This window comes from Alexandromys fortis, unplaced genomic scaffold (assembly GCF_014885135.2).
Source record: "Alexandromys fortis isolate MF-2015 unplaced genomic scaffold, M_Fortis_MF-2015_v1.1 scaffold_42, whole genome shotgun sequence".
Taxonomy (NCBI): Eukaryota; Metazoa; Chordata; class Mammalia; order Rodentia; family Cricetidae; genus Alexandromys; species Alexandromys fortis.
This window is the reverse complement of record NW_026067934.1, coordinates 6,539,115-6,545,749: the sequence shown is the minus strand read 5'-3', so window position 1 is coordinate 6,545,749 and position 6,635 is coordinate 6,539,115. Positions and strand designations below refer to the sequence as shown.

At 48.3% G+C, this 6,635-nt stretch overlaps 1 long non-coding RNA gene across 1 annotated transcript; it reads left to right on the top strand.

Annotated features, from left to right (window-relative positions):
• Positions 1-176: 176 nt before the first annotated feature.
• On the top strand, positions 177-6,340 carry LOC126504147 (uncharacterized). The gene is made up of 4 exons (XR_007592514.1): positions 177-917; positions 1,471-1,651; positions 2,397-2,546; positions 3,652-6,340. It is a non-coding gene; the product is annotated as an uncharacterized lncRNA (long non-coding RNA).
• Positions 6,341-6,635: the final 295 nt, after the last annotated feature.

Here is a 6,635-nt window from a genome sequence, read left to right as displayed (position 1 = left end):
CCCCCCCCCCGCGCACTTTCCAGCCGCTATACCGCGGTACGGCCAGCAGAGGACAGCACTGCATTTTAGAACGGCAAGAACGACGGGAGGACTTGGTGCCACGCTCTGGTTTCATAATATTGCCCAGGGGGAAAAGCCCTTGTTTTCCTCTGCCGCCTAAATCTGGGAAACCTAAAGCCACTTGGAAACGATTCTGCTTCCTCTGTGCTACGGAAAGCCGTTTTATTTCCTCATAGGGACAGGCAGGAGCAAAACCAGACTATCCCACGCGGCAGATGCAAAGACCCACTCGCAAAGACACACGCGCACACACACGTGCGCACAACACTTCCTCTTCCTCTCTCTGGTTTCTCTTCCCACGCCATTTTAAGTTTGCTCTGCAAGTCTTGGCTCCCTGTCGAAGGAATGCTAGGCATCAGGGAGTAGGGCAGGGCAAACATTCTTGGGAAGTACCCAGCTTGTCCAGCACACCTGCTTTTAATTCTACCTTGAAGTCAGGTCAAAGCCAGTTCCTGATTCCGGAGTTCTGGTCCCAGAAATACAAGCAGCTCTAACCTGGGGCCCAGTCTCCCTGCCTGGATTCCCCCACGGCTACCCACCCCTGCCCCACTTCTCAGTACTGACAGTTCTGACTTGTTCCTAACCTAGACCTGTAGCCAGAGCCGGGGGTGGGGGTGGGGGGATCGGGACTGCCCCACCTAAGAAGAGCCAGAGAATTTCCTGTGTCGGACATTCTTTGCCCTTCCCCAGTGCCGCCTTTGGACCATCGACACTGCTGTTTGGGGGACTGTGAGCTCACCCTGGCCTCCCTCTGCCTTTTGGACACTTCTGGAACCTGCGCCTTTTCCCTGGCGCTTTGGGGCATTTCCATTCAGCCTGCTTTCCTCCGGTTTGACTTCTGCGGCTCAGGTGGCAGGGTATGCTCTCCGCTAGAAGTCTGAATGAAAAGGGGAGTAGAGGGGAGAAGAGGGGAGGGGAGGGGAGGAGAGGGGAGGGGAAGGGAAGGAAGGGGAGAGAAGGGGAGGTAAGAAACCCATTCACCATTCATGATGGATGACACGATCACATTTAATAAGGGGAAAGCCCCCGAGGCATCGAACTTTAAATCGGACTCCAGCTTTTGGAGAGTGGGTCACCCAAGTGTCTGTACCCAGAGAACAACAACACACCTGGCCAGGTTTGGTAGGCAGCCCTCTGCCAACCACTGTTTCTGTCTAGCTCACTCGTGGTGACCTCACTCTAGTGTCCGGTCCCAGACTCCCACGAAGCCTTCGCTTCACCTCGGCAGCGCCGAGTGTACACTGGGCTGAACTCCATGGAGTTTACCTCAGCTCTGTTTCAGGTTTTTTCTTTCCACAGGCGTGGGGCCCAAGGCCATGATACCTCACTTTGCTGGTGCAGATCATACTCTTGACCTAGAACCTTCTGGTTCCACCCACTCCTTCCAGCCTCTCTCCTTGTTTTTCTCAGGGACTTGAATGGGCTCCATTGAGCTGCACTGCATGCTGGGAAGGCTCACGTCAGACTTTATTGTGTGTCCCTGCTGTAAACTTCTCAGTGTGATATTTACGTGAGCACAGACTCTCAACAGGAACTTCCAAGCCATTTATGGACGTCTCTGGCTCTTTTAGCTTCCACGGGAACCCTGAAGGTAAACGGGGTTTATCATCCTGTAAAAGAGCGAGCTGAAGGGAACCTCCAGGCCTTCTCTGTAGAAGAAGGAATAACCCGTCCCATCCGGTTTTTCCTCGTGGCCATTTACCTGTGTTGATATGGGGCATTTTAGTTTGACAATCGTGAGACCCTTCCAAGGAAACTGCACTCGGCAGTTAAGACAATCCTGAGTCAGACAGTGAGTGTGAGGCCAGCCTGGTCTACATGAGACCCTGTTCCACATCACCAAGAGACAGAGGTTTTGTTTTCTTATCTTTTTTTTTTTTTTTTTTTTTTTTTTTGCTTTTTTGAGACAGGGTTTCTCTGTGGTTTTGGAGCCTGTCCTGAAACTTAGACCAGGCTGGTCTCGAACTCACAGAGATCTGCCTGCCTCTGCCTCCCAAGTGCTGGGATTAAAGGCGTGCGCTGCCGCCACCACCCGGCTGAGAGGTTTTGAATGTTCAGACCACAAAGAATTATCTGAGATGGGAGTTTATGCTAAATGGCCTGATTTGATCACTACCTGATTTCAGTTTGTTTGCTTGTTTGTTTTAGTGTTGTTTGTTTGTTCCGTTTTTTTTTTAAAATGCTGTTTCCTGTAGACCAGGCTGACCTTGAACTCACCAAGGAGTTGAACTTGGTCCTTGAACTCCTGATTCTCCTGCGTCCACCACTGTCACCGTTGTCATACCGTTGTACACAAGAACTAAAATGTCACACTGTGCTCCGTTCTGTGTCTACAGGCTTTGAAGAACAGCTGCACTGAGTTCCGTTCCCAGCACCCATGTGGGACAATTCACAACCACCTGTAACTCTAACTCCAGGGGATCCAGTTCCTTTTTTAGCTACCACAGACACCTATACTCGTGTAAGCAAACACGCATGAGTGTACAGTAAGTAAAATTATTATAAATATAATATATAAGTAAAAGGTAGTGGTATCTTACACCTTGCACTCAGGAGGCAGAGACAGAGATAAGATGATCTCTGTGAGTTTGAGGCCAGTCTGGTCTACAAATCAAGTTCTAGGACAGCCAGAGCTGTTACACAGAGAAACCCTGTCTTAAGAAACAAAATAAGGGGCTGGAAGGATGGCTCAGGAGTTCAAAGCTCTGGCTGCTCTTCCGGAGGCTCTGAGTTCAATTCCCAACCACGTGGTGGCTCACAACCATCTATAGTAGATGTGTGTGTGTGTGTGTGTGTGTGTGTGTGTGTGTGCTGACCAGGTGTGGTGGCACACACAAGGAAGACAGATCTCTGTTTGAGACCAGCCTGGCAGCCTGGTCTACACACTGAGTTCCAGGATAGCCAGGACTGTTACACAGAGAAAACCTGTCTGGAAAAACAAAACCAAACCAAAAGAATTAACCTCCTTTCACAGTAGGTAGCCATACTGCAGACTCATGACTGGTCAAGATGCTGAGACTAAGTGACTATCGAGTAGGAAGTCCTATAATAGCCCTCCAAGGCTCAGGGAACAGACGAAGGAGTGAAGGGAAAGAACTGGGGAGCTGAAGCGGAGTGGAGTGCGGTAGAACTGTCTTCCCAGGCCTCTGGACCACAGCTCTTTAACTCAGAGCCTGTGATTGGTTACCTGCTCCAGACCAACGGGAAACAGAGCCCGCAGGCATCCTGCTACGGGGCGGGGCAGGGAGGGGCTCTGAGACCTCCACTCATCCTGAGGAGCTGGGGGAGGGCGAGATATTTTCTTCAGTGATGAGGTCATGGGTAAAGTGACCATGCTCAGATAAATAAACTGTCATCATCTGTGCTCCTGTGAGTCACCCTGATGAAACTCATTGAGCTTTGGGACACACACATCAAAGAGTGATTAGCTAGGAGGAAAGCCATCAGCTACAACTGGAGGGTAGGAAGAGGGCTTCATGGAGGGGGAATATGATCAAAATTTTATATATCTATAAAAATGTCAGTGAAATTGTCATTATAAAAATATAAAATGAACAGATAAAAATATTTTAAAAATCTTCCTTTTTCCAGATGTTCCCAGTCTTTACCAGGTTGAAGAAACGTCTCGGTCACTGAAGTGAGGGGCTGGCAGGCATCGGATCCGCTCAGGATCTGGCCAAGGAGAAAGCAGAGGACACAGCTGACTGCACTGCTTTTCTCACAGATCTCAGTAATTTAGTCAAAGGACTGAAGTTTACAGGCATTGATCCAGCCCCGTGTGAGGCTAGCCTTGCTCTCCGGGGAAGCCCCATGAGTCAGCTGCCCTCTGCCCGGGAGGAACCCTTTCGATGGAGATTCACCTGTGCCAGGTGAAATCGGTCAGAAATTAGCCAAGATGGGAGCAGCAGGCTGTGAGGGTTCAGAATCAGGAGGGTGATTCATCCCACCTCTTCCAGTCACTTCCCTGCGGAGGCGACTTCTCACTAAGCAATGTCTGGCCAGAGTCCTTGCCTGAGAGGGTGGCATTATGTGTCATGTCATTGAGAGAGAAACAGCAAAGACACCTACCTACCCAGGAGTGGTGGGGGCGAGGGGGTTCAAAAAGTGTTCAGCTGGCAGTGAGTTAGTGCTGCCTCCTAGGGAGGTCGTGGTGGCACAAGCCTTTAATCCCAGCACTCTGGAGGCAGAGGCTGGAGGACCTCTGAGAGTTTGAGGCCAGCAGTCTACAAAGCAAATTTCAGGACAGCCAGGGTTGTTACACAGAGAAACTCTGTCTCAAAAGAAAAAAAAGAAATTTATTTTTATTTTATGTGTATTGGTATAATGCCTGTATGTAGTCTATGTAGTACATGTGAAATATTCTCAGAGGCCAGAGGAGGGTGTGGGGTTTCCTGGAGCTGGAATCAGATGGCTGTTAGCTATTATGTGGGTGCTGGGAATGGAATCTGGGTCCTCTGGAAGAACAGCCAGTGCCCTTAATGGCTGACTCATCCCTCCAGCGCCCTCAACTACATTTTGTTAAATGCCTGGGGGCTGGGGGAAGGCCTTTTTTTTTTTTAACACTTTCAAAATATGGCTAGCTGTACCTATATCACTTATATCAACGACAACCACTAAACACAAAACACACCTACTGGCCCCATTTGGGCCTTTCTGAGGCGTGGCCCACAGTAAAGAGAAGTGACCCAAAGAGGAGGCCTTGTAAATCTTTTTTTTTCCTGTCTTTTTATTTATTCATACACAACTACTTGCCTTCCAGCTTGTTGAAGCTGAAGCAGTAAGTCAGAGGCCTTGTAAATCTTGAGAGTAGAGTTGACTCACGCAGGGAACTTTTGTGTCAGAATGTGGTCTAGGGGAAGAGCGCTGGCTGCGGTGGGCATGGTCCTGTTGACTCTTCCCGGGAGGAAGAACTTGGCTAGAACAAATATAAAGCAGACTCAGTGAAGCCTGGGGCCTCAAAGGAGACCCCATCTCCCCAGTTCCAAGAACTACAAGGAAACAGGGCTAAGCTCCATAGAAACTGACACCAGTTACTCATTTTGTCCTGGTGACTAGACCAACGCCAATCAGCGCCAATACCCAGTGTGGAGAAATCCCTGGAGCGAACTTCTCCGGGGCAGGACTTCTTAATCGAGGGACGTTTGGAGACATTTTCTGTAGTGCCTGAGTCCAAGGACCTCCAAGAACATGACCACAGAGCCACACTTCCAAATGCAAAAGCAAGGTTTCGTTTATTAAGTACAGGCTAGCACGGGTCTTCTGCCTTACAGTCTGACACAGCAGACGGAGGGAGAAGGACCCTGTCTACTATTGTAAGGGGTTAAACAAAACAAAAACCACAAAGCAGTCACAAAGTTACAGTCTCAAAATACAAAATTACTTATCCTATATCTCCATTGTCTAAAGGTGAGGTAAAGCTCGGCTGTTAGGATCTAAGGGGGATAGCATAGCCCCCCTGGTTATGTCCTCCAGACATCTGCTGACCCTGTGCTAACCGCAGAGGCAAATGTGGTTAATCAGGTACCTACAAGGACGTTTGAAGCAAGCAGATATAAACATGTTGTTTGAGTACCCTGGTGGGTGGGTCACTTTGACCAGGGCAGGCACAGTTTCTTGGGAATGTTTATGACTTCGCTGGACAGCATTCCGCCCCCTAGTTATTCCCTGTCTAAAATGGAGTTCTTTTTTCAAAATGGAGTTTGTTGTGCTCCTTCATTTCCCACCACACGTAAGCCAGAAGGCTGGCAGCGTGGCTCAGAAGGTCAAGGCATGTGTTGCACTGCCTGACGTGATCTAAATTCAATCCCTTGAATCCACATGGTAGAGGGCAAGAAATGACTCCCACTGTCCTCTGACCTCTACACACACACACACCATGGCATGTGTGTACACACCCACGAACAGACATAAGTAAATAAACAAACAAAAAATAAATTTATACTTTAAAAAAAGCATGGGGCTGGAAATATGACTCTGTAGTTAAGAATACTGGCTGCTCTTCCAGAGGTCCTGGGTTTGATTCCTAGCATGCAGCTCACAACTGTCTGTAGCCCCAGTTCCAGGGACTCTAACTCCACAGCACATAAAATTAAGTTAAATAATAATAGTAATAGTATTAATAATAATAATAATAATAAAAGATGTAGTGAGTGATAGTCAAGAATCTTAAAAATATCCTACAATACTTTCCTAAAAGAAAGTCAGGCTGGAGAGTTGACTCGGTGGTTAGGAGCACTGGCTGCTCTTGTAGAGGTCCTGAGTTTAATTCCCAGCAATCACATGGTGGCTCACAATCATCTGTAATGAGATCTGGTGCCCTCTTCTAGCCTGCTGTCTACCTGTAGGCAGAACACTGCATATAAATAAATAAATAAATAAATAAATAAATAAATAAATAAATAAATAAAAATAAAATCTTTAAAAAAGAAGCCCCGGGCCGGGTGATGGTGGCGTGTGCCTTTAATCCCAGCACTCGGGAGGCAGAGGCAGGCGGATCTCTGTGAGTTCGAGACCAGCCTGGTCTACAGAGCTAGTTCCCAGACAGTCCCCAGAGTTTGTTCCTGGGAACGCACCCA